The 27,050-nt window shown below is 41.6% G+C and overlaps 1 long non-coding RNA gene across 1 annotated transcript in view; it reads right to left on the bottom strand.

The window, feature by feature from the left end:
* LOC147824207 (uncharacterized) overlaps positions 1-26,339 on the bottom strand; it is a 36,898-nt gene extending 10,559 nt beyond the window's left edge. Inside the window, exon 1 of the long non-coding RNA XR_015442485.1 lies at positions 26,181-26,339. This is a non-coding gene — a long non-coding RNA (uncharacterized LOC147824207). The remainder of the gene's footprint in view (positions 1-26,180) is intronic.
* Between the last annotated feature and the right edge of the window lie 711 nt (positions 26,340-27,050).

Below are 27,050 nucleotides of genomic sequence, written 5' to 3'. Positions count from 1 at the left end.
TGGGAGCCCTCCCTCTCTCCTTCTGTCAGTGGTTCAGTTAGGCAGCAGTCTGACAAAGTCACCAAGCTACTCTCTGTCTCAGCACCTCCACAAAACTTCCTGGGTGGAGAAGCCCCTGAGCTAACTCCCATGGTCACCTCAGAGCAGATGCCACATTTGTGTGCACCTTGGCCTTGCTGGTAACTTTCACCACTCCATGCTGCAGTCACTCGATGGACCCTTGACTGTGTCCTTAGCTTGGTGCAAAACCATATGAAGACAAAGATCATGTCCTAGGCTGCCAGATGCAAAGCAGATGCCCCAGTGGATATGAATTTCAAATACACAATTAATACTTTTTTTTAGTCCCGTGATATCCTGTGCAGTATTTTTATATGCTAAGTCTGGCAACCCTTCTATGACTTTCTTGAGCACCTAGCATGGATCCAGCCTACAGCACTCACCACATGTTTGCCAACTAAGTAAAGGTAGATCTGGTAAGCCATACAGAGGAGATGATTTTGCCAACTAAATTAAATAGGAAATCAGATAGATTGTAAAAATTAAACATCAATGATCTAATGTAATAAAGTAAACAGCTAGGCTTTATGGTGCTCTCCTGTAATCTAAGCACTAGGGAGGCTGTGGCAGAATTCCAGCGAGTTCAAACCCAGTCTGGGCTATGTAGTGAGTTCAAGGCCAGCCTGAACTTCATAGCAAGACCTTGTCTCAAAAAATAGCTAAATAAAAGACCTTATTCCAGATAGACTATGTGATAAAGTCCCAATGATCATATATTTTCTCCCCCAAATGACATTTGGACAAGCACTATTAACAGAAATCTTAAACAGGAGTGGTGAAAGTTAATTCTGCGCTTCTAGACTACATTTGAAACATCTACCCAGCCTGGGGGTGGTGGGTAGTAATAAGAGTAGCGTTTCTGAGTCTGGATCTGTGTTCAAGATAAGGATATGCTATTCCATTTCACCTTCCAACAGCCCAAGGTAGGAGAAGCCAACACTGAAGCTTTGAGACTTACCTTCCTTGGATACAGGGACTGCAGGCATCAGCACCAGCTGTGACCTCAGACCTGTGTGCATTAACAGCCACACGCACTCTGCATTCTTAAGTTTTGAAGGCATAAGAATACAAAATGTCCATATGACTTGTTAAAAATCCCACCTTGGGCAAGAAAACACTATTAAGGCTACAGATAAAAATGTATTAAATATTCCTTAGTGTCAAATACAACTTCACAATTATTACATAAATGGGTTCTGCAGGTAAGATTAAAAAAAAAAGCCAAGATTAAAAAAAGACCTATTTCCACACCAAAAGTATTAACTAGAATAATTCTAACAAAACTGAAAGATAATCAAGGTAAATGGTAGAGGGTTTGTTTTTCATCACTTCCCGTTACTGAGAGCCTGGCCTTCCAGTGTGTTTCTTCCAAGACCTCTGACTTCTCTCTAATTCGCGCTGTCCTGGCCACTGACCCACTGCAGATCTCACTCGTGGACATCTTCCTGGGAGGGACCAACAAAAGGGTAGGATTCGCACACTTAACTTTCTCCTAGGTAACTTGGGAGCTTTGTGGCTCAGGAAGTCATCAGGAAGAGGTTGTGCTTTTCTCACATTCTCCTGCTCGTGACTATGGGAATGGAGGGAGAGACAGCTCAGAACAGTGAGACTCTTTAGGGCTTCGTGACTATTTGTGAACACCAGAATGTGGGAAAGTGACCCAAGGCCCAGACCATGAAGTCAGAAAGAGCTGGGGTCTGCACTGACTCCACCCAGACCATCTGGTTTGTACAGTGAGACCTAATTGTTATATTTTCCAGGACTTTGAAAACTTACCATTAAACATAACTTTATTAAAGTGAACTTCTATAGACTTACAAAATTATATTAAAATAAAGGCACTATATATTGAAATGCCATCATTTTCCAACCCTATTACTGTTACCTATGCTCTTGGAGTTATTTACATGTTTGAATCTATGAGATGGAAGCCCTAGATCATATGGATTATTCCACATCTTCTCCCCAGTGAGTGTTCCCTGAGATAGTAGCCTAAAATTGGCCATGGTGGGAGGATTTAAACTACAGACAGGCAAAGCCTACACATTGAGAGTTGACTTATTGTTTTGTTGATTGCTTAAACTTTAAAAAGTTTGGGGGAGAATGTTAGTATTGCAGATTGAATACAAAATTGTGTCATTGCTATATCTGATACATTGTAAACAGCACAGGAAAAAGTTGAGAAAGCATTCATTCGTCATTCAAAAACCATTATCCAACCCATGAGATGGCTCATGGCACTGACAGAGGAAATGAAATTCCAACATGTACCTGTGGTATTTCATTTCTGCCTGATTCATCATCACAAACAAAAATATCAATCAACATTCATGCTGGATATATACACCTGGTTTTGGGTGTTAAAATTTTACCAGCGCACCATTGCCTCCACTTCATATTAACTGTAGGTCACTGGGAAAAGTACTTAATCCTCCTCATGGTACTGTTGTAGGAAAAAATCAGTACTAACACATGTGGAGCCGTTGGCCCAGGGTCTTCCATGTGATGTGCCTTCAGTATGCACACTTCTAGCCCTTCCTGCCCCTGCAGTAGTACTACAGTTCCTTTTCTCTCCTATTTGTACTAATTTCTGAAAGGGATTATATGCACATAGTAAAAATTCAAAAGATAAACATTTTTATAAAGTATAAAATAAATCATCCCACTGAACTGTCCCCAGACAACCAGTTCCACTTCCCAGAGGTACAGCCTTGGTATATTTTTCTCTTTATCTTTCCAGAGATAGTTTATGAATTTACAAAGCACATTTATGTATGCATACTTTTTTTAAACAAATGTTGGCCTACTATATACATTATCCCCTATCTTGCTTTATTCACTTAACGAAGTATCTTGAGAGCTCTCTATATGATGTGGATAGTTCAGTGCAAACTGCACAGTTTGCTATTTTATTTTTAATTGTTACAGGGGCGCTGAGACAAGGTCTTGCTATGTAGCCTAGGCTGGCCTTAAACTCACAGTGATTTGCCAGCTGGGATTATAGGCATAGGCCACCACGCCCTGCTGTGCACAGTGTCCTAATTATGGGTATACTTATATAACCAGTTCCCATTGACAGGTGTTTAGATTGTTGCTAATCTTTTTCTATAACAGTACTGCAATGAGTACCCTTGTACTTGGCACTTTGCACACATCTCTATAGCTTTCCTAGTATTTTGTTTTTAAAAGTGTTTGCTAGGGGAGATGAACTCAGTGTGATATTTTCTTATGACCAGAGCTATCTCAACCAACTCATTAAAATATTTAGTGAGTGTTGGATATATGATGGGCACCATCATCCTACTGAAAATTGTTGAATATTAATGAAAGGCATATATTGGGGAAGGGAAGAGAGGACTGACTTTCCTTTAAAAGTGCATTAATAATCTGAGGAATGATTTTCACCTTTGTAACACAAGAAAAATTTGCTACCTAAGTGAAATTAAGAAGCAAAAATGCAGCAATTAAAGCAGTGTGTATTTGACTGTTTATTTGATTGAACTTATGGTCACTTTGAATAAACCTGTGTAAGGCAATATATTATGCTTATAGCAGCAACAGTATAATTATTTACTGAATATGACTGTTGGCATCTTATTCTCCCTCAATGACTAATCTTCTGTCTCTCAATCTCCTCCCAACTAGGAGAATGCTGTAACATTTATGCAAAAACACTCAACCACTATAATCCATGCAGAGGCCTGTGGGCATAGCCTGGGACAACCTTCCAGGGGCTTCCTTTTGGAAACTCTTGAAGGGAAGCACCAGCGTTTGACCTCTGAGAGTAGCAACCTGCTAGGAGTTAAGGAGCACCTTCTGCAGCGAGTCATCTTTAGAGCCCAGGTTGCCAATTTTTTCCTTAGTTTTCCTCAAGGGTAGTAAGCTGTCTCAGAGGCTAACATAAACGACCCCTTTGTAAAACAGGCACACATCACCACGAGAGAAAATGCTTTCCTGACCAACACATGCATTCAAATGCACAACATCCACCAGCTGGCAAGACCTTTGCAGATAGAGGTGCCTAATGCAGTTCTCAACAAATCAAGAGATGAGGTCCGGGGATTTCGGACGGTTCAGCGGCTCAGCGGTTTCGCTGCTTGCTGCGCAAGCGCAAGGACCCGAGTTTGATCCCCGGTACCAAAAAAGAAAAAAGAAAAAAAAAAATCAAGAGATGAGCAGAGCAGGTGTGCTTATTCCATCTGAGGGCTGAGGATCACAAGCCCAATGCTATGTAGTAAGTGGCAGAACACAGGGTTTTATTCTAAGTATAGCAAGTAAGCCCTTACATCTACCAATTTGCAACAAAGGAATTTTCACTTTCTACCTTTACTCTTTTTATTGGTTTTTGAAAACACCTTGATAAAATTACTTCCCTATACATAAGCAGCTTACATTCTAAAAAAGGAAATAAAGCATGTACTCAATATAGAAAACCACCTCAAATTCAGTGCAAAACTAGATGGAGAACAAAAGAGTGGCACATAAAATGTCTACAAGTTCAAAGGAATGAAGGAACATTACATATGAGCCATGTTTTTGAGGGTGGATAAGGTTTTCAGATGGGGCAGAAAGATATTTTAGAATCTTGAATGAGCCTCAGCAAATTGCCTATAAATCACTGGGAGTGCTCTGGGAATGGTCAAATTTGATAGCAGAATTGGCTTCAGGCTTTAAAAAAGTAAAAATTCTCTTCGGATGCATAGGTTGGGCTAGATTTTTGAAAGTCCTGAATATCAATCTCAGACAAAACAGGAGTCAATGTCCTGGCCAGCAGGTGGCCTTGGAGTTTTTCCCCATTCCTGGCCTGTCTTCCCCCAACACTAGAAGTCAGGTAGCTCCTTAACCATCCATTAATACCCCAAGAACATTCTTTTCTTCTAGCCTAGGTTTGTACCTTCTGACCTAAACAACAAGTCAGCAATTTTTTTGTTTTTGTACCAGGGAATGAACTCAGGTCCTTGCATTTGCAAGGCAAGTGGTGGAACCACTGAGCTAAATCCCTGGCCTCAAGTCAGCAGTTTTAATGTAGACCCCTTTCTTACTTCTGATTGTTTTTCTCTCATAAGACAGTAAAGGAGGGTGCAACACTCCCCAGACTTTATTTTTGGTTTTCTTTCTTCCATCTTTGACAGCTGTGGCTATCCCAAATGCCTTTCAACTGCTCCAGGAAATTTGCTTTGGCTATGAAAGCTTTGGATGCCTCACAAGGGGACCAGAAGATATGGCCCTGGAACCTCTCTGGATGACTCAACAGCTGCATCAGAAATTTCCATTCTGGCCCTCGCCTGGCTGGGACAGGAGGGTCCAGTATGCCTGTGCAGTTTGGCATGACTAAGCAGAACTGTGGTTATCTGTCAGGACACTGTGCACATGTATAAGCCCACTCTTTGTTTATATAAGCAGCCTTTCTTTCACCCAAATTGACTCAACCTATGTACTGCTCCCCCTTATGGTGTAGCATAAGGGCTAATAAAGCCTCTTTGGGGTAGTTTTATCTTCTACTTGATTTCTATCTTAAGTAGACTAGGCTGAGCTTGTTGCACAAAGAGCCGGTAATACTCAAGTCATCTGGCACTGAAAGTGGATAGAAGCCAGGGCTGGTGACACTGAGGACAGCTGGCACCAAGGTTGCTAGCAGCAGTCAGAGATGATACTAGCGAGGACTACTTGCCCCAAGAATGGCTGGAACCTAAGAAGAGTGGAGAGGGATAGAGAGCTGCCAGTGCCACTGGGTCTGGCTGCTGGAAGGGCTCCAGAGAGTCACCAGTAGCTGCTGGCTCCAACTTTCAGGACAGCAGTAAGGAAAACTGGTCACTTGGGGAGCTGAGAGCTCCTGGTATTCAAAGCTCAGAGCTGCTAAGTCTAAGGGAGGTGCACGTTGCTTGTTTGTGATTTCTATCCAAATTGAGCAAAAGAACCCTCAATCAATGGTTACACCTTACCAGCATCTTGTTAAAAAAAACCCAAACCTAACACTGGAAGTTATTTTAATTAACAAGAACTTGGGGCTTTGGGTGTAACTTAGTGGAAGAGCTGTTGCCTAGCATGCAGGGGGCCCTGGCTTCAATCTTCAGCACCACACTACATATATGTACACAAATGCATGCATACATACAAAAATTTGACACAATGAGGGATTTTGGCAGAAGGATGGTGGTAGTTAATTTGACAATAATGTTAAGCATAGAAAAGGAAGAAATGAAGATTATCTTTTAATGGCTTTTGGAGCAAGAGAAAATAAAACTTAGGGAGGCCACAGTGGAGCTAGAGAAGAGAGGGCAGACAGTGGAAGCACTGCAAAGAAGAACTAGTAAAATGTGGGAATGTTAAGTGATTGAGAAGATGCTGGTTCCAGAGAAGGAGATTCACTCAGTCACTTAGGTAACAATCTTATTGAGCAACCACTAGGTGCCAGACCAGAATAGACATTGCAGAGTTAGGCTGATGCTTTCCTGCTCTCATCTCCCATGCACCACCAGGTAGCTTCTATGATCCATCCTTCCCCACTAGCTTACATGTTGAAAGATTCAGGGGTCATTTTCCTCATCACTGGGACAAAATACCCACACTACAATTTAAGAGGTTATTTTGGCTCACATCTTGGAAGCTTCAGTCCACGTTTTACAAGCTCAAGCATAGAAACTGCAGGATGGGAGAGCCTGACCTGAGGAAAGCTGCTCACCTCATGGTGGCCAGCAAAGCAGAGAGAGAATGGAAGAGCTGGGGAGGGAGATAAACCCTTCCAGGTCATGCCCTCAGTGATCTGCCTCTTCTGACCAGATCCTGTGTCCTAATGGCAAGTCAGCTCTAGCACCCCCATAATCCAATCACCTTCTGAAAGCCCCACCTATAAGCCTATGAGGCCTTGGGGCTCTGGATATAAACCATAACAGTCACCTTCCACATTTTATTTCACTGAGACTCTATATAATGTTTGACACTCTTGGCTACTATTTGCCTCTGAGAACTTTCTTTCCCTTTTGCCTTGAGGGAATTCTTCTTTCCTGATACTCCTAGAGTCTTCTCACCATTTCTTTTCATTCTCCTTCCCCATCTCTTCATTCACCTCTTCCTCCTTCACCATCAGGACTACCCAGAGCTGTCCTTGGCCCTGGGTGCACCTCAGCCACACACTTGTCTTCAGTGACCCCATGCACAATGGCTTCCACCATCACTGTTCCAGAGGATTCCCAGGCCACCCACTCTGCTTCTATAGCAATCAGTTTGCTGAACAGATTCACTTGCATACACGTACTTTAAGTTCCACATGAGCCAATCAAAATAAAGCTTCTTTACCTTAAAATTTTTCTGACTCCTATAGTCTCAAAATGTTAGGACCATCTACAGAGTTGTCCTTGGCAGTCGATTTAATCCTCTCCACACTCTCTTCCTCCAGCATCTGCCAGCAAGGCCTGACAATTCCACTGCTTTATACTGGTCTTCTCTCCTCTCCTTCTACAGCCATTCTTCAAGCCTCCTCATGTGGATGCTGCAATGACTCATCTCTGACTACAGCGCTGTCCCCTCCTCACCCCCACATTGCTACCACTTCATTTCCCTACTTTTAATCCCTCAGTGTAGGAGCTGGGTGTATCAGTCAACTTTTCATCACTGGGACAAAATATTGGACACACACAACTTTAAAAAGGAGCTCATGGTTCTCAAGCAGAAACATGGTGGAAGGGAATGGCGGAGGACTGCCACTCACGTCACAGCAGCCAGGAAACTGAGCACAGGAGAAGAGCCAGAGAGAAGGGACAGGACTGGGGATAAGAATATACCTTCCAGTTTATAGCACTGTGACCTATTTCCTCCAACCAGGTCCTGCCTCTTAACAGCACGTTCAGCTATGAACTTAGCAGTGGATGATTCCATGGATAAGGTTAGTGCCCCAAAATCTAATCATCTCCCCAAAGCCTTGCCTTTGAACACATGAGCCTTCAGGAGAACATTTTTGGATCCAAACAATAACATTAAGGGTACACTGAGTGACAGAGTGCTTGCCTGGCATGTATAAGACCCTTGCTTCAATCCCTACGATGGCCCCACCCTACCCCTCCAAATCCCTCAATATATCTGTAAACCTTTTAAAGGAAGAATTCAGCTCCATTGGTTTATCACATGAAGCCTTTGTGACTACCCTCTGGCTACTTCTCTAGCCTCTACTTTTCCACATTGGCTTTCTTCTCTACCAGTGAACCCAAGTGTGTTTATATATACAGTTTCGTTTGCTTGAACTTTTCTTCTCTTTTGTCCTTCTCAAATTTTTCAGAACTTTACCCAAACTTTACAGTCTCTAAGTCGTCTTTCCTCACTGTTGCCATATCCTTCTTCCTGGATGTGGATGTGTGAGACAACTGTGATTGCTAATCAATTTATATGCCTCTCCTGTCAATTTCTGAGAGAAGATGAGATGATTTACCAAATTGGTACTTGCCCAAGAGTGTTAATACCCGATGTGTCATGCATGCCATGCATGTGTGCATGTGTGTGTGAGTGTACACATATGTGCACATACATATATGGTGTAGAAGGAAGACAGCAAAGGATAAAAAGGGAGAGGGGGAGGGAGGAGGAGGACAAAGGAAGGGGAAGTAAGAAAGTCATCCTTTGTTTCCCGAGATAAGAACCTGACAAACAGATAGCCATGGGTGTGGGTCTGCTTGCTCTAGTAGCTTGGAGGCAAAGGTTGGGAGAAAGTTTATGGCATCCCATCTTCTCTGCGAAATACAAAGTGAAGCTGTCTTCTAGTGGGAGCTGAAGGAAAGTGGTAATCTCTGGAAATAGTTATGGTGGGGAGTCGAGTTGTCAATTCAGGACATCCAGAATCATCCAAGGGCAGCATCGGTGGCCTGTGTGGATTTATGGTGCCTCCAGCCACCAAGCTTTTCTATGGAATCTGTACTGGGTCCTCACTGTGACCAAACTCCCTCCTTCTTTATTGCTGTGTGAAAACCCTATAATGTGTTGAAATCAGAGTTGACAGAAATAGAGCTCTCAGTATCCTTTGAGCTTTGGGGCAGGGTTGCCCTTGAACTCTGTACCTCCCACAGCCTGGCCTCCTGAGCTTCCTTAGGGCTCTGTCACAAGACAGCAGCAATGACTTTTTTTTTTTTTTATCCCAGAGACAGTGTCCCAGCTCAGGACATTTTACTTGCTGTGTGACCGGATCTACTTCCTTCCTGACTTTGAACTGCTTCTCCAAATGACTACTGCATCCACTCAAAATTTATGTCGATATAAGAACAGAGAGAGCCCAGCCTAAAATAATAATCAATTCTATCAAAATTGGCCATTTAAAAATGTAAGCTGCCTGCCTCATGTGTTCCCCATCCCTCTAAGAGCAGTCAGCACTGCAGCATTTGGCACTGGGCCCCAAATCCCTTTACGATGGCTGTGTAAGGTCACAGAAAGCCATATACAAAGGATCCCAAAGAAACTGAACATGGAATTTTCCTATATCTCAGGGTTAGAAGCCAGGAAGAAATAGCTGTCTGTTTTATTGGCTGGCTTCATTGAGGGGACTTCAACTCTCTCAAATTGCATCTAATAGTTTCCCACTAAAATATTCATCAACCTCTTCTCAGGGGCCATTGATTCCTCAACTATGCCTGACATTCAAACGATTTGTAAAAGTACAGCTAGGTGGAGTAGTGCTGCTGACAGTGACAGTGCAATCCTTATAGGCTGGATTCAGGGCTGCTTTTGGCCATTTCAGGGACAACTGGAATTCTTATGATCCAGAGCTCTCAAACTGACCTTGGTCTTGTGGATGAGGGTGATAACTGTAGATTTTCCTCTGGATGTGTATTGATTCAAAAAGGAAAGAAAGATGGTGAAAATGCTCATGGAAAAGAAGACTCAACACTATAGTGAAATAATACAGAGGCCGTTCTTAAAGAAGTTGAGTATGGCAGATTCCTTTCCTCCTAGTCCCCATGTGGGCTATGGTGGCCACATAGAGAATTGTCTTCTAGATCTCTGAAGTCCCAGAGTTGTCTCTACCAGGAATTTCACAGGGACTCTGTCCTTACTTCCAAGCGGCATTTACAGCAGCCTCTTTACTGCACGTCTAGCTTGAAGCTGTCAGTAGGGGGTTAATCTGAGCCCTGCTCAACACAATACTAGTGGCATTCGTGCAGAGGCCTACAGTTGCTGCATAGGCACATTTGGCCCACGTTTCCAAAGAGGCAGTAGCTGTTACTGCAGACAGCACACTGCCTGCCACTGCTGGACCATTAGTATGGAAATGAGGCATGTGTGTGACAGGTGGCCTTACAACCAACACAATTAACTTTCTCCATTAGCTGATGCTCTGACAAAAACAGATGCAGCATCAATAAGCATCCCCGCCCCTGCAGAAAAGGAGTGACACATTGCAAACCCCTTATTTATAAGGAGGAGTGGTATAATTTCTTCTGTACACACAAAGTGGATGGAACTAAGGGAGTTTGCTTTTGTCTTACTGCGGTGGTTGTTTATTATTTTATATTTGTCTCACATTAATATTCCAACACCTCCATGGGTTAATTAGGGTTCCTGAAGTTTTTAAAAAGCCAGTCATCACAGAAGAAGGGAGAGTAAAGTTGGAAAAGAGGAAACTGAAACTCCTTGCTTAGACAGGAAAGGCACAGATGATTCTCTGACTTAGCCCCATGTGTCCAAGTTTCACTGGAAGGTCTCCCGGCTGCATCAGCGATGATTAGCAGACTCCTAAAAGTGGAATCCTGAAGGACTTTGTGGCTCCACAGAATGTTGAAAGCTAAATGGAATACTATCATCTGGGAAAGCCAAATGCCTTCCAAACGTCTCTATTTTACTAAGGATAATGAAGAGACCTGGAACGTACTAGATTCTGGAATCATGACAATGACTTAGATGTGATCTATATTTTTCTAATGATGCTCATATCTTTTATCTTAGCTAATTTTGTGTTTCTTTGCTATTTTTAAGTATCTTCAGATACAGAACTTTATCTCACCAGCTGCAGAATGAAACTCTAATAACTGTGCTATAATTTCTAAAAATATAAATGTGAATATTTTACATTTGTGGAGTATTGTATATTGTAAGGGAGAAAATCATTCCTCAAAATTACCCTACAAAGATGTAAAACTTCCATTATAAATTTCTTTTAGAATCTATAATACTTATTTTCTCTCTGTTACTCATCTCAAATGTACTAGACCAATCCTTTAGAAAAAAACATTTTTTGGGCCAGGGATTTAGCTCAGTGGTTCTGCTGTCTGCCCCGCAAGTGCAAGGACCTGAGTTCGATCCCTGGTACCAAAAAAAAAAAAAAAAAAAAAGAAAAGAAAAGAAAAAGAAAAAAACATTTTTAAACATCTCAGTGGAAGTTCACTAATGATTTCTGCTGCATGTTCTGAGAACTCTTGGTAGAAACTTGAGTGTGAGAAATGAGTCAGATGTCTCCTGGTAGAAAAGGCAAAATCCCCTGGATCAGATGTTGGGAAAGGTCAAGAGGTGGACTTTACTTTCCACTGTGAGTTGCCTCTGGGTATGGAAGCAAACACACCCGGATGGGATGGTCAAAGACAAAGTGATGGGGGTGATCCAAGCTCTTATCAGGACTCTTGAATTCTCAGTTCCATCACCTGTAAGATGAGAATAAAAACATATCTTATAGGATAAAAGAGGGTACATTCTATGGGATGATGTATTAGTCAGCTTTTTGTTGCTATGACAAAATTTCTGAGAAAACATCTTAAGGAGGAAAGATTTATTTTGCCTCATGTCAAGAAAAGCAACACTTTTCTTGTTGCTGGGACACAAAACCTGATGCTCAAGATGTAAAGGACGAGAGGTTTATTTGGGCTCAGTGTTTGAGGAGGTTTCAGTCCATAGTCTGCTGGCTGCAAGGCAGGGGTGCATGACAGAGGTGCATGGTGGAGGGGAGCCCACCAGAGCTGCTCACAGCGTGGTTGCAGGGAACCAGAGAGGAGTCAGGAAGGAAGGAGCTGGAAGGGAACTTTAACTTCCAGGTGAAGACCCCAGTGACCCACCTCTTCCGATCAGCATCACATTTATAAAGGAACCCACTGATGAGTATCACTCCTCCATGATCCAATCACCTCGTGAAGGCCCCACCTATGACTGCATAAGGTTTTGGAGGGACATCTAGAAATAACCTTAACAGCTTATGATTTCAGAGTTTTCAGCCCATGGTCATCTAGCTCCATTGTTTCTGGGCCTGTTTGAGCTGGAATGCGGTGGAAGGGTGTGGGGGTGGAAAGCTGCTCATCTCATGATGGACAGGAGTGGGGGTTAGGGAGATGGACCGGGGAAAAAATATACCCTTCAAAGGCACCCTGCCCTCTCCCTACTTCCTACACCGAGATCCAGTGTCCTAACAGCCCCTTAATCTATGGATCCCTCATGATCCAGTCACCTTCCAAGGCCCCCTCTGAGCATCGCTGCACTGGAGATCAAGGCCTCAATATGAGTCTCTGGGGGGACATTTCAGATCCAAAGCATATGCCTGTGAGATGATTGGTTGATTTGAAATGTTCAACAACTAGGGAATTTTGGAGGAGGGGTAGCCGAGTCTCAAATACTAGACATCACAAAGGGCCAATACTCTCAATCATTGGTTCTTCTGGAATCCCTGGGCATTGCTGCAGGATAAAGTTTCCATCACTAAGATAACTGCCCTTTTGAAAAAGAAAACATATCTTCTAAAAACACCCCAAGCAGGGCTTGGTGGCACACTACTGTGATCCCAGGACTCTGGGAGGCTGAGACTGGAGGATCACAAGTTTGAGCCCAGCCTGGGCAATTTAGTGACTTAGTGAGGAGGGGAAAAAAAAAAAAAATGCTGAGGATGTAGCTCAGGTTAAAGCCTCTGGGTTCAATCCTTAGTACCACAAAAAAAGCCCAATGAACCACCCCCAAAACTTTAAGTTGATGATTTTCAACCCTTGCTGCCCTCCGGAGCTTTGAAAAATTACCCTTATCAAGTCCCCATGTTTAGCTGATTAAATTGTGTCCTTGAGGAGGTGGTCCAGGCATCAGGATTTTTAGACAATCCTCCCCGCATGATTCTGATCTGCTTTCCAGCTTGAGAAGCAATGCAGCAGGTAATTCTTTCTCTGCACCTCCTTAGCCTTGTGCCAGTCACTTCCTGCCTGGTTTTCTCCCTACAGCTCTGCATCTTCCCTGTCCTCTCCGGCCCGACTCAACTCCAGTTCTTCTCTCACACCTGAAATGCTCACTGGCTCCTCTGTGGTTTCCTTGACTCCAGGTGTTGTCATAATGATCACACACATTGCTCCAAGATAAATATTCCTGCAGGACATCTTTGAGCTTGTTATAACTCTCTTAACCAAGCACAGTGACTCCTTGTCATGTGATGACCATGGCCATGAACTGAGGATCCAAAAGTCATGGCCGAAATACAGATGAATATGTTAGAAATGATACACTGGTCAGAGGCCATGCTGTGTGCATTGGAGTTGCAGACCTTCAGACTCTCTTCTGGTCTCTCCTTGACTTTGGAAATGTGGTCCATCTTCTATCCCCTAGCTCTTCCAGGATACCTCCCCTGGCTCTCATGGCCCTTGGCTGGACCAGCCCTCCCTGCTTGCTTTACAGGAAGAAGCTTCCCATTTACACAGCAAATTCATTTACATAGAACTTCTGTGGCAGAAACCGGGGAAGTTCCAGGCAGAGTTGGCATCAGCTGAGCACAATAACCTTTGTGTCATGAGCCCCTGTCAAGACAGGCATTTAAGCATCTGCTCAGTGATCAACTGTCCCCATGGGAGAACATTCCTAAAGGTGGTTAGAGATTAGCCTGGTCGACTTCAAGCACCTTCTCCACTACCATGCTGTAGGTATTAAAAGGGGCCATGATTGGAATTGAGGGATTATTCTAGAATCTCCACCTAAATGACAGGGCTTGGGGGTGAAAGTGGTTTGGTTACAATCTTTTCAGCATTGCTCTCCTGCTTCCCACATTTCCTTTGCTATGACAGAAATCCCCTTCTCAGGGTCCCCCACGGTTTGCCAGGTGGGATCTATGTAATAGTGATATTTTCCTGATCAACTATGTTAAATATAAAGTGTTGGTACCAAAGATGATAAAGGCCCTTCCTCAGCTTAGGAGCCAAATTTCACACACTGCTAAGGTTCACAGTGAAGTAACAGGAGTGCACTATCAAGTACCTGTACTTCAATGGCAAAATTGCTCAAGACAAAAATGATTTCTTCAAACAAGCCCTCCCTATATCTGTGTGTGTTGTTATGATGATAAGAAAGACCTTACAAAGGATTATCAGATGTACAGGAAAGGGTATTTTTCTCTTTCTTCAGAAGTCTTGTTCAAAATGTTTTTTGCTATGTAGTTTAGGCTAGCCTTGAACTCACTATGTAGCCCAGACTGGCCTTGAACTCCTGACAATCTTCCTGCCCCAGCCTTCTGCATAAAATTTTTAGCTTTTGCATATGTAATACTTTAACAAAACTATAAATAAATTGATTACCAGCATAGCAAAAATAAATAAATAAATGACCTTGAAAACATTCTCCTGAGTGATAGAAACCAGTCAGTAAAGGTCACATATTATATGATTTATTTATGTGAATTATCCAGAATGAATAATTGCATAGAGAAAAATCAAAGGTTGGTGGTTGCTGGGGTTGGAGGAGGGGTAATGGGGAGAAATTGCTTAATGAGTAAGTTTCATTGTGCAGTGTAGGAGACTACTCCGCCCACTATTAGCAGACTAAGGTTAATTGCAACCCAGTCTCAGCACCCTTTGATCTCTCCAGGCAAGCTAAGCATGCCTTCCCCCTTTACATCCCTGTTTGCCTATCAGCCATCTCTATCTGCATATCAGCCCTCCCTGTCTGCATATCAGCCATCACCAGATGCTTCCAGCCAGGTGCTTCCTGACATTTCATACTGTGTCACTAGATGTCTTCAAGGCATACCTTACTCACCTTGCCACAGGTGTAATCAACTTATAATGAATAAATACTGGGTGCTCTTGGCACCCTTTGTCTTTGCTGCCCAGAGGAGCATTGATCAGCCCTAAGACCCAGTTCTCTCTAAGTTTCATTTATTTCTTTACTCTTAACAGCTTGTGTTGTAGTGCCTCATAGAAGACTGTAGACCCACTGCAGGGGTCTTACTGTAAAGTCTCCATTTTCATTCCCTATAGTGCAGTTGAGGAAATGTTTTGGAACTAGGTAGAAACAACTGTTGCCCACACTGGAAACACAGTAAATGCCACTGATTTGCACACTTTATAATGGTTAATTCTATGTTAATGAATTTCACCTCAATAAACTACTTTTTAAAGTTAACTGAATAAATGCCTCTTGCCCTCCTTGCTCACCAACCTGGTCTCCAGAGGTAACCAATGCATCCAATTTTTTGCATTTTTCTTTAGAAATTGTTTATGCATATTCAACAAAATAATATATATCTTCTTTCTATTTTTACACAAATGGTATCTCATAATGTACACTATAGTGTATTCTGTACTTGGTGATTCTGTTCCTTAATAATAAATCTTGGCGATTGCCTGTGTCTATATTAAACAATGGCCTCACTTTTTCACAGCTGCGTGGGGTTCCAATACAAGTATGTAACATAATTCATTTAGCTAGCCCCCTACTGATGTACTTTTAGGTATTTTTTCAACTTGCCATTAGAAATAACAGAGCAACAAGGAGTTTCGACTATATGCCATTTTGTACAGGTGCTATATCTCATAGCTAGTGAATGTGTTCTTAGGAACAAATGTAATGGGTAGAAGGGTATGTGGTTTTGTAATTTTGATAGATACAATCAAATTGCCTGGCTGAAAGTACCACTTACTCACTGTAAGACCCCTGGCCTTACCAAACGCTCTGAGGAGCTGACTGTAGTGAAGCACACCCAGGGATCCCGGCGGTGCCTCCAGAATGTAAGACCAAGGGCCCTACCAAACGCTCTGAGGAACACATCGGACAAGTTGGAAAGTAAAACAGACCTTAGTCTGACCAGACGGCACTCCCAAAGCAAAGTAGTTTAGAGAGGCGATCAGCCCAGAGTCCGAGGCTCTTTTTATAGGAGGTTGCAGGGAAGTTAACAGGCGAAATTTACAGAAGAGGGAACAAAGGTTAGTGGTCTTACATTTGTATGTTAATTAGCCTGACATGTACTGATGGTCAGCAGATGTTTTGTAGATTGTTCTATAGATAGCGGTGTCCTGAACATCAGTTTTCGAACAAAGAGTTGAATAATTTACTTTGGGACCTCATGGCTGATACAGATCTTATCTAGTGTCCTGGAACTAACAAGCATCTTTATCTATTTACTCACATTCAATCACAGTTGGGGCTAGGGTTAGGGAGTTTTATGATTACAGAGTTATGCAGTCCCACACTCACCAATCAGTAATGTGTAAGAATATGTGTTTTCCCATAGGCACTGGCAAAGCAGTGACTCTTCTTTATATCAGATATTTGCTATCTCAATACAGAAGATACTACATATTTTCACAGATGCAAGCTTCACTTGCTTTATTTTGCTCTTCTATGCTAGCAGAGAACCCCAGGCTGGAACTTTCCTCTCTTTGATCAAATCCATTTACTAAACTATTCATTTCTATGCAACTGAGATAATTCAGCCAACCTCGCCAAATATTTATGAACAATTTTTGCATGGCCTTATTTTCTGGAAGCAAAATCTTTCAACAGTTGTCAGTATAAATAATTACAGATGTGTTAATTTCTCAGTCTAGCAATGTCTAAGTAGCCTTGTTGACGAATATAACAAATACTGTATGAAAAAATTCAGATACACACACAAGCATAACCAATAGATTTATGTCAAACGTCTCCTATTTGCAAAATATTATGTCAAATCCTATGGTGGATACAACAAAGAGATAAACAGTACAGAGCAGGGATATGCAGGAATATAAAAAGTAGCATGGCAAATAATCCAGGAGGGAAAAGAGCTCTAGGAGGAAAGGCATTCCATGACAGAAATTTCTGCCCATGACAGAAATGTACATGTGTGGGGCATGAAGAGAGTCAAGGCAAGCGGTCTGTGGATGAAGATGCTGAGCAACAGAATTAGTGAATGAACCACTTACCTCTAGAAAGTGTTTTGCTGCATTTTTGTTGATTTTATTTGGAGTGATATATTTTATGTTTTTATGCTTGCTTTTGATAATCCAGATTTAATGTATCTTTCCTAATTATCAGTTAGCAGTATTCAATTCTTTCTTCTACCTGAGGGGCTCCCAACATGTAGGTGTTAATGAGCAACTGTGAGTTTAGCAAAACAGATCTATCCCTGCAGGACTAACCCTCGATTATCAGCTCACAACTAGGTCCGTTAATTGAAACCAAATGGTCAGCCATTAATTTGGGACACTTCTACCAAGAATAGTATGAAGAGCCACATCTGAAAAACAGCCTAAACTGAGCATGGTGGCACATACCTATAATCCTAGCACTTGGGAGGCTGAGGCAGGAGGATCACCACAAGTTCAAGACCACCCTCTGCTTCATAGAGAGTTCAAGGCCAGCCTGGACTACATAGCAAGGTCCTGTCTTAAAACAAGCAAGCAAGCAAACAAACAAACCAAAAATAAATAAATAAACAAAAACATAGTCTATACAATTATGATATATTTTTTTCCTTTCTCTCTTTTTTTTAGTACCAGGGACTGAACCCAGGATGTTACATATGCCAACCACATGGTCTACCACTCGGCTACTTAAAAACATAAAGTATTTTTTATACAGATATATGTGGTATTTATGTTTGCTTTTCATGGAATCATTACACACTTTTAGAAAATACACCAGTAAACTCAATAAATTAATTGTTGAGTCAAAATTTTGAGTGGGCTAGAAATGAATACAAAAGTGAAATGGCGAAGCTAGTGGCATTCTGCAGAAATTTATTTGAAATGTGGACTCATGATAAGAATTCACTTAAAAAATAAATGTAATTCTGGTTGAATAAAGTAGGGTGCACTGAGGGTGTCAATGTGCTAAGCACTCTGTTAGTCCCTAGAGCAGAAGAAATAACTCAAAGCCATTCATATTAGGAAGACATTCATAGTTTTAAACTTCAAGAAAAAAACCCCACTGAGACCAGAGACATACTCTTTAAGCTTACCAGAAAGACTTTTTATAAACAGAGAAATTGAAATAGGATAGTTTTACATTTAAAATGTATAGATTACTGACATTTCCTAACAGCGAATTGGCCGCCATGAGCCTCAGAAATAGTGGCAAGATAGAACTAGACATTGTAGAAAATCATTCTAACAGTAAGACTTTCTGTTCACACTTTAAAAGAAAAGAAAAAGAGGTAAAAGTATTATCTGATCAAAAAACTGTTTGTCTTTTGTGAATGGGTCTTGCTATTTAGTCCGGACTGGCCTTGAACTTGAGATCTTCCTGCCTCAGTCTTCTGAATAGCTAGGACTACAGGTGTGCACCACTGTGCCTGGCTTTTTAAAATATAATCATTGACTAGAGGATGAAGTCTCTTGTCCTCAACACTTGTGCAAGATTGTATTTAAAATATTCCTTTCCTCGGATGTGCTGCAGCTGGGCAGTGACAGGAAGGGCCCAATGGTAGTATCTCCACCCACAAGCTGTCCCCTATACCCATCACAGGGAAGCTAGAACCTTTCTGGCCCATTTCTGCTTTCCTTTGCAATAAGCAAACCTAGCGTGGTTTTCTTTGGAGGACACTGTTGTGAACACCTGTCTTTTATCCTCTTTAGAAAAGAGCTAAGCCCATTTTTCCATTGAGTCTAATTTTTTAAAAATTATGGTAAAATACATATAATAGAGCCAGACTTGGGGGCTCCCTTCTGTAATCCCAGCAATTCAGGAAGCTGAAGCAGGAGGACCACAAGTTCAAAGCCAGCTTGAACAATTTAGCAAGACCCTGTCTCAAAGTAAAAAGAGCTGAAGATGTAGTTCAGTGCTATAACACTTACCTAGCATGGGAAAGGCCCTGGATTCCATCCCCAGCACCACTCAAAAGTACACAAAAGTCATCATTTTAATCATGTTTAAGTATATACTTCTGTAATATTTTTAAGTATATCCATATTGTTATGCGACCAATCTCCTGTACTTTTTCATCTTCCAAAATGGAAACTCGATTCCTCTTGAACAATCTCCACTCACCTCTCTTCCCCAGCCCCTCCCAACCACCAATCTACGTTTTGTTTCTTTGAATTTGATTCCTCTATGTTACTCACATAAATGGAATCATACGGGATTTGTCTTTTTGTTGGTGGGTTATTTAATATCACTTAATGTCAAGATTCATCCTGTTGTAGCAGGTATGAAAATTTTCTTCTTTTTTAAGGCTGAAAAATGTTCTATTATATGCATGGACTGCATCTGGTTTATCCATGCATCTGCCAATGCACCATTGGATGCTTGGGTTGTCACATCTTTGGGCTATGGTGAATAACACTGCAATGAATGTGGATGTGTTGAATATGTTCTTGATTGCTGGTTTCAATGTCTTCTTGGAACCTGTATTTGTTGTGTCCTTTGGCTGCAGTAAACTCAGAGGTTCTCTCATTTTTAAAAGAGTAGTGAGTCAAACAAACAAAACAAAACAACAACAGAAAAAAGAGTAGTGAGTCAGGAATTGGTAAGGACTAAACTCATTGCCCTCCTTTGTATCCCAGGTTGTGTCTCCCACATGTGTAGGCAGCACAGGATGGCACTCTGAAGGTAGTCAGTGCCCTCTCAGTTCCAAAACAAGTTGCTTCTAAAAAACAACAACAACAACAACAACAAAGAAACCCCAAATCGCTTCTGGTTCCCTTCTGTTTGTCTTTTCACCTCAACAGGGGTTCTCTTTTCTATGATGGGGGAAGTTCAGATTTAGGCTTTAGAAAACAAAGCTCTTCAGGAAAACTGTTCTCTTCCTCTTCCTCTTCCTATTCCTATTCCTATTCCACGTTGCCCAAGTCTGCAAAATATTCTGTATTTTGACAAAGTTGTCTTCTAAGGCTTCGCAGCCATGTTAATGAGGGATCCCTCTCAGTGGGTTGGTTGGCATAACTCAGCCCTACCAGTTTAACATGCATGACTCAATTACACAAGAGTTAGCTAATGAGCGGTAGGGAAGAAGTTACAGGCTAAAACAAATGGCGCCTAAATGAATCAAGGGTAGCCTTTCAGATGCCCACCATTCAACAAAGATCTGGCAAGACGCTTTCTTCCCTGGGTATGAATCATCCAGAAAAAAAAAGGAAACCAGGGCCACCTACGTTCAGAGCTTGTACAGTATGACCTAGAGGCCCAATGTCTACCAGGAGCTTCCTAGCAAAAGGCCAAGCCCCAAAGAATAAAAGAGCTTACACATAGGCATTAAATAATTCTCTTAGAGATGCAAATTTCTAATTAGTTACTGTGGCAACTGTAGAGGCCTAGAAGTAAGCCCCTTACACAATGAACCTGAGAGTTTACTTTTTTGATTTACTACAGGCCTGCAAGCAGCAAGGAGAAGGAAAATAAATATTGCTTTAACTGTGACAAGAGAATAAAGTGCAACATGTGAAGGGATTGCGTCCCTTTGTACCAATTCCTGCAGGTCTAAGAGGGACATTGTGCTTGAGAGAGGACAAATTCTCACAGGCTTGATAAAATCATGACTTCTACAAACATGACCCAAATATAAACAGATTATTTCTTAGCTTGCATAGACATTTTTACTTCCTTAAGAGACTCGGTCCTAGGACTTCTTCGAACCAACATTGTTTGAAGGAGAATTTTTGTTTTATTTTGTACAATTGGATTTTTTAAAAATTATGTCTAGTTCTTCAAATTTTTTTACTTAATGTCAGAAAAACAAAATATTTATGTTGATGGAATACCTACTTATTGGAGAGTGGTCTATTCCTAACTTTGAATAATACATGAAAAGACAAAAGTATTTTGCAAAAAAGTCTATAGTATTAAAAGTTTATAGTATTAATGGTAGGATATTAATTTTTATGACCACACGAGCTAAAGAAAAAGTTTGTCCCAATAGAATTTTTCAGGACTATTTAAAGTAATGTTGAGGAGATAAAAGTATACATATTTTTACTCATCTTGCAGTGGCAAAAGAAAGCAATTATCATTAACAACACTGGATAACATTTTTTGTATGAATAGATTTCTTCCATCTATCTTCTTTCCTAAATGTTGTAAAATCAATTTTAGTGTTAATATTTGCTGAGAAATTCAAGTAAACCTAACAATCTTATGACCATGCTTTGTTTTGATAGTGAACTTCTGATATCAGTAAGTAAAATATTAACTGAGGCTCCGGACATTTCCAACTCCACTTGTGCTGGGTCTCAGTCTTTAGCATCCTGCTCCATGCCAGCTATGGAAACTTACACTGCCTTTGGGTTAAGAGTGGGTTAACTAGTCCTTGGAGTTTCTAGAGAGAGCCATTTCACCCAAAGAAGTGACTTCATTGCACACAGAAGAAGAACAAGCTCAGTGCCTAGCTCAAGACATGCCCTTATCTCCATTCCATACCAGGCTTTCTCTTACTTGTATCTGTGTTTCCATGTATTGAATAACAGAAGAAACACTTGAACCTGCTACTCAATGCGGAAGCTAGAATTTTGTCAGAAACGTCTGTGGACCAGTGTAGCTCTTCTCCATCCTGTCCTCCTGCACTCCTGCTGCCTCTTCAAGCCATGTCAGCACTATCTTGAATCTTATTGGGTGATTTTAATGCTCTTCCTACATCTATGTGTAGTCTTAAAAATTATATTGTCCACTTTTTAACTTTATAACTTATATCTGAAAACCTACATTTTCATTCAGTGTTATGCTACTAATATTTATACATATTGCTGCCAAGCTGAAACCCATTAATTTGACTTATTATATTGTATAAATATACCACGTTTAATTCATATGTTCTATTTCCTTTGTTGCTATAAGAAGTGCAAGTGACATTTTCTGCATGTTTCTATTAGTGCCTGATGCCTTACTGGGAGAGGAAAAGCAAAGTCAAAGACCTTTACAAAATAGTAGCAAAAGCTTTCCAAATTGCCTAATTCATACACTCACCAACAGTGTGCAAGAGATTTAAATCTCATATCTGCTGTATCATTAGATATTGACAGATTTTTTTGTATGTGAAAAGTAAATTTCAATATGAAGAGCTTTAACTGAGCTCATTGTATTCCCAAAATGGGATCAGTGGCTCCAAAATTGAAAGATATATATCAGACCAGTACAGTGCTTCTTTCTTTATGGTAGGATATATGAGCTACAACTAATCCTTTATCTTAGAGGTTGTTCCAGCAATTCCTTGGCCTCCAGATCACTAAATATCATCTTGTATGCCAGGCCCTTGAGTCCTTGCTGCCTGTATCTTCTAAACTGGAACAGCTCATTAGGCATCCATGGCATCTGCCACTTTCTTCTTAACAAGTCCAATATGCAGTATGTCATCCAAAATACACAGTGTGATAAAAAAAAATATGGTGAATGTGCTGTTGAGGGCTGTCCATCAAAAGGTAGGAATCTAGGAGAAATGGATCATCAAATCTTAGTAATGGTATGTGACAAGTTTCACCTTGCTCAGTACAGCCAGCCAGTTGTGAGCTATGGTTGACAGAAGGTGTGTTTAAGATCTGCCATAAATCCTGGCTCATGAACAGTGAATTAACGTGAAACGTTGTCAATTTCATTGAAGTTGTACAATCACACCTCTTCAGATTCTAGCTTTTAAAGAACTGTCATAACTGGAGGTGAAACTTTGGAGTATGGTTATGATCCTGAAACCAAGGTTCAGAGTTCTCAGTGGAAAACACAGTTCCTTTTGTTGGAAAAAACATGTCAATTACCTGTCTCAGTCACTTTCTTCACTGGGACAAAAATCCTACACCCTCAAATTAAAGGAGGAGAAGTTTATTTTGGCTCATGGTTACAATCTCTGGTCTGCCAGCACTGTGGAAGGGCTTGGCATGGAGGGCAGCTGTTCACATCATGGTGGCAAGGAAGCAGAGAGAAAAGAGGAGCTGAGGAGGGAGATGCACCCATCCAGGCCACAGCCCCAGAGACCCCCCTCTTCTGAGCAGGCCCCACCTCCCAACAGCAGGTCAGCTGTGTCACGATCCAAGCCAGCTATCCCCATGACCCAGTCACCTTTCAGAAGCCCCAGCTATGAGCACCTGCAGCTTCTGAAGGACACCACAGACCTAAACATCATCCAATATCAAGGTGAGGTTGGTTGCGTTTTTTAACCTTGATCAAATTTTGTGGGCTGAGTTTTTATCCAGCAATACTGCTGTGGACTCTCAACATTATAAGGGCTTATTAGAGCATTTAAGAAATGATGTCTGTAGAAAAGAGCCTGAGAAGTGGGTGAGCAGTTTAATTCTCCATCACGATAATGCTCTGTGTCACACCTCACTTTTGACTGCAATCTCTGTTAGGGTATTCCCTCATCCACCTTATTCACTGAAATCTGCACTGGAGACTTCTGGCTCTCCCTCAAAGTTAAAGTGACTATGAAAGGTAAATGTTTTGAATTGATTTTGAACATCGGGATAGCCCGGACTGCACAGGTAAAGACACTCAGGAAAGAGGACTTCCAGAATTGCTTCAGACAATGGCAAGAACAATCAGATAAGTGTGTTAAGAGGGGGACTATTTTGAGGGGGACTCATCGCAATGCATCTTTCACTGCAATAAATATTTTCATTTAAACATTTGCTGTATTTTTTTCATTGAACAACAAAATATTATATAGACTGTGAAGGAGTGGGGTTCATGGAAACCAGGAGACTTAACATATCCCAGAGGGAAGTGAATATGTACCCCTGTCATTGCCAAGAAAGGGCCAACTTCATTTTTGTTCTCTCTTCTCATAGAATCAAAAATTATGCGTTTGCCAGATGAATGGGTTATGTTGATCTGTTGCTATAGACACTGTATTTGTAACAGCAGCTGTAACTGAGGATGCTAGGGGACCCAGTGGTTGTCCCTTAGCTTGTGGCTGCATCACTTAGTCTCTGCCTTGATGGCCACATCGTGTCCTCTTTTTGTGTGTGTCACCTGAAGTGGCACTGAGTAGTTTGACTCATAAATTGCAAATACTGAGTGCTATTGAAATGAGTGTTCACTATGATTGCAAATGGCTTTGCTGGGTACATAGCAATGAAGCAGACAGCCAAATATATCTTTCCTCATGCTCCTATTCTGGTAGGGGAGATAATTATGGGCCAGAAAAATAAGGCACTCTGTACTATAAAGGATAACAATGAGTATGACTGAAGAAAAAATTGGAGAAGGGAATGCAAAATGTCAAGGAGGAAAGTGTTGGAATGATAGACCGAAAGGACAAAGAAATTCTCAGCAAGAGGATGCATTGTGAATAAAGATCTGAAGGACGTGAGGAGCTCAACAGTGATAGCTGGGGAAACAGCTCTTGGCAGAAAGAACTGCAGGTACAAAGGTCCTGAGGCCCAGAGCTGGGCCTGGCACAATGCAGGTGGTTCATGGGGCTGGAGCTGAATGAATGAGGGCAAATAGAGTAGAAAATAAATTCAGAGGTTACACACGGTACAGTAGGACTAGAAAGAGTATAGAGAAATTGCTTTTAATTTTTAATAAGATGGGAAACCATTACATAACTTCTAAAATGTTTTTATTGAATATATAAAGAGAAACATGCATATCACAATGGGACTTTTGGATGGAAAAAGCTCATTGCTTTTAACAGGCTTGTTGTGATTGATGCCTTGAAAAGAAATAGTCCAGAGGAGAAATCGGGGCTCACACAGGGTGGTGAGAGGAGATGGTAAACAGTGGTCACCTTCTGGGTGAATGGAGTTTACGTGATTTGCTTAGGAATTGGATGTGAATCCCCCAAAGAAGAGAGAAATCAATGATGATTCCAAGTTTTGACATAGGTAACTAGAAGAATAAAATTGCTATATTTAAGAAGTAGTGGTTTTCTCTCATTGAGAAGGAGATGATTGAAGGAAGAGCCAGTTTCATGCTGAATTCAAGAGTTGCATTTGGGGCACATTAAATTTTAACTTCTGTCACACATCAAGAGAGAGCTGTCACCCACAGCTTTGTAGATATGGGGCCGTGAAATGGCTGAGCTCACTAAGGGAATGAACTTTGAGAGACTAAAGTAGTAGCTCAAGGAAGGAGCACAGGGCACACCCAGTGAGGAGGAGGAAGGTGGACAGGAGCTAGGGAAGACCTGAGGGGGAGCAAGGGTTGGAGTGGGAAGCCCAGGCGTTTGTGGACCCTGGAAGCTGGGTACAGAACGTGTCCCAGTGAAGAGACAGTGACCAGCGTACTCAAAGGTTGCTTATGATCACAAAAGGGAAGATGGACAAAGATGACTGGATTGGCAAAGTTCTAGGTGTTGTGATGTTGCTAACAGTGGTTTCAGTGAAGTTCGAGGACTGAAACTTGACAGGAACATATTCACAAGAGGTCGCGATGTAGGAGGACAAAGAAGACAGTGATAACAGACCACTCTTTCAAGAATTGTTTTTTCTGTAAAGGAAAAGGAAAACAAAGGAGTGCAAGTCAAACCAGATTTTTAAAAGAAAATTGAAATAACATGACTGCATGCTTGCAGAGTGATTCACTAGGGAGCAAAACAAGGGTGAGGATTGAGGGGAAGGGACTGGAGGAAGAGTATCCTAGGTGGGGAAGAGTGGCTGGATCGTTGTCGGCCCTGGGAAGGGCTAGCCTCAGAGGGGAGCGAGAGTTTTCCCTAGGTCACAGGAAGCCCCAGTGGGTAGCCTTTGGATCTTTGCTTTCTCTTTCTCTGTCCTTCCTTCCTTCCTTCCTCCCTCCCTCCCTCTCTCTTTGTCTCTCTCTCTTCTCTTTCCACTCAAAAATTTTTATTGAAGCAGCTGCAAGTACTTTAACCAGTTATTACAAAGAGATTAACAGGCAGATGGACAAGAAAACATAGAATACATAAAACAATAACAGAACAGGGAAAGAGAGAAGAGCTGTAGATTGTTAGACGGTATCTTTGTTCATTTTTCTGCCTTATTATAAAATGAAATTTGAGGTCTTGTCTCTTTCCCACTTAATTCACAGTTAAAGAAATATAGAGAAAAATCTACCTTTCATAATCTTCCATCTTCCATTGGTCCCCAACATAATCAATCAATAAATTTTTAGTTGGTCTGCCATGCTGGAAAATGTTTCTAATCATTTTCATTAGCAATGGATCCTTGACATTCAGAGCTCTCCCTCAAGGAGACTGCAAGGCAGGCCAGGAGGGGAATTACAGTGCTGTGGTTACTATGGTGAGATCCTGGCTCCACCCACAACAACAGTCCCTGACTGCCACACCCACCAACAGCCCTGGGGACTCTGCCAGGCCCTCCTCCTCCATTTCTCAATAAAGTCAGCAAGGATGGGAAGAAAGTGTTGGAGATTTGAGGACAGCAGTGAGCATATGTAACAATAGTCTAGGAAAGCAGGAGAGCTAATTTACTAAAGAGAAAGTAGCATTACCAGGTCCATGTTAAAGGCTCCTGTGAATCATCAATTCTTCAGAGAAAGTTAGGCTCCTTAGAATGGCTGAGTGCTCTTTTCCAGCCAAGTTCTCCTGTGAAGGCACAGAATGGGCAACACATTTCAGTCATGGCAGCATGCTTCTGATGCCCAATCCAATCTCTTTCTCACTTAGAACACTTTGGAAATTTGTCCATGAGTCTGTGGCTAATCAATTCTGTGAACATTAGTCTGAATCTTCGCATGTTCAAGTCTCAGTTTCTCCAGACTCTCTTCTGTGTGTCTCCACCCTATGTGGTCCTATTAGACCTTCCTCAGATCTTGCTCCTTTGAGTGATCTATAGATGGAGGTGTAACCAGGAGAAGGACACAGGGGAAATGAAGTGTTTGACTGGGCTTGGCGAAATTCAGTTTCCTATGCAATATCCAGTTAGAGATGGACATGTGACTTCAAAGTTCAGGAGAAAGGCAAC

This window comes from Heterocephalus glaber, unplaced genomic scaffold (genome assembly GCF_053883595.1).
Source record: "Heterocephalus glaber isolate CG9 unplaced genomic scaffold, H.glaber_assembly_v1.0 deba00001550, whole genome shotgun sequence".
Classification (NCBI taxonomy): Eukaryota; Metazoa; Chordata; class Mammalia; order Rodentia; family Bathyergidae; genus Heterocephalus; species Heterocephalus glaber.
This window is presented reverse-complemented; position numbering and strand designations above follow the sequence as displayed.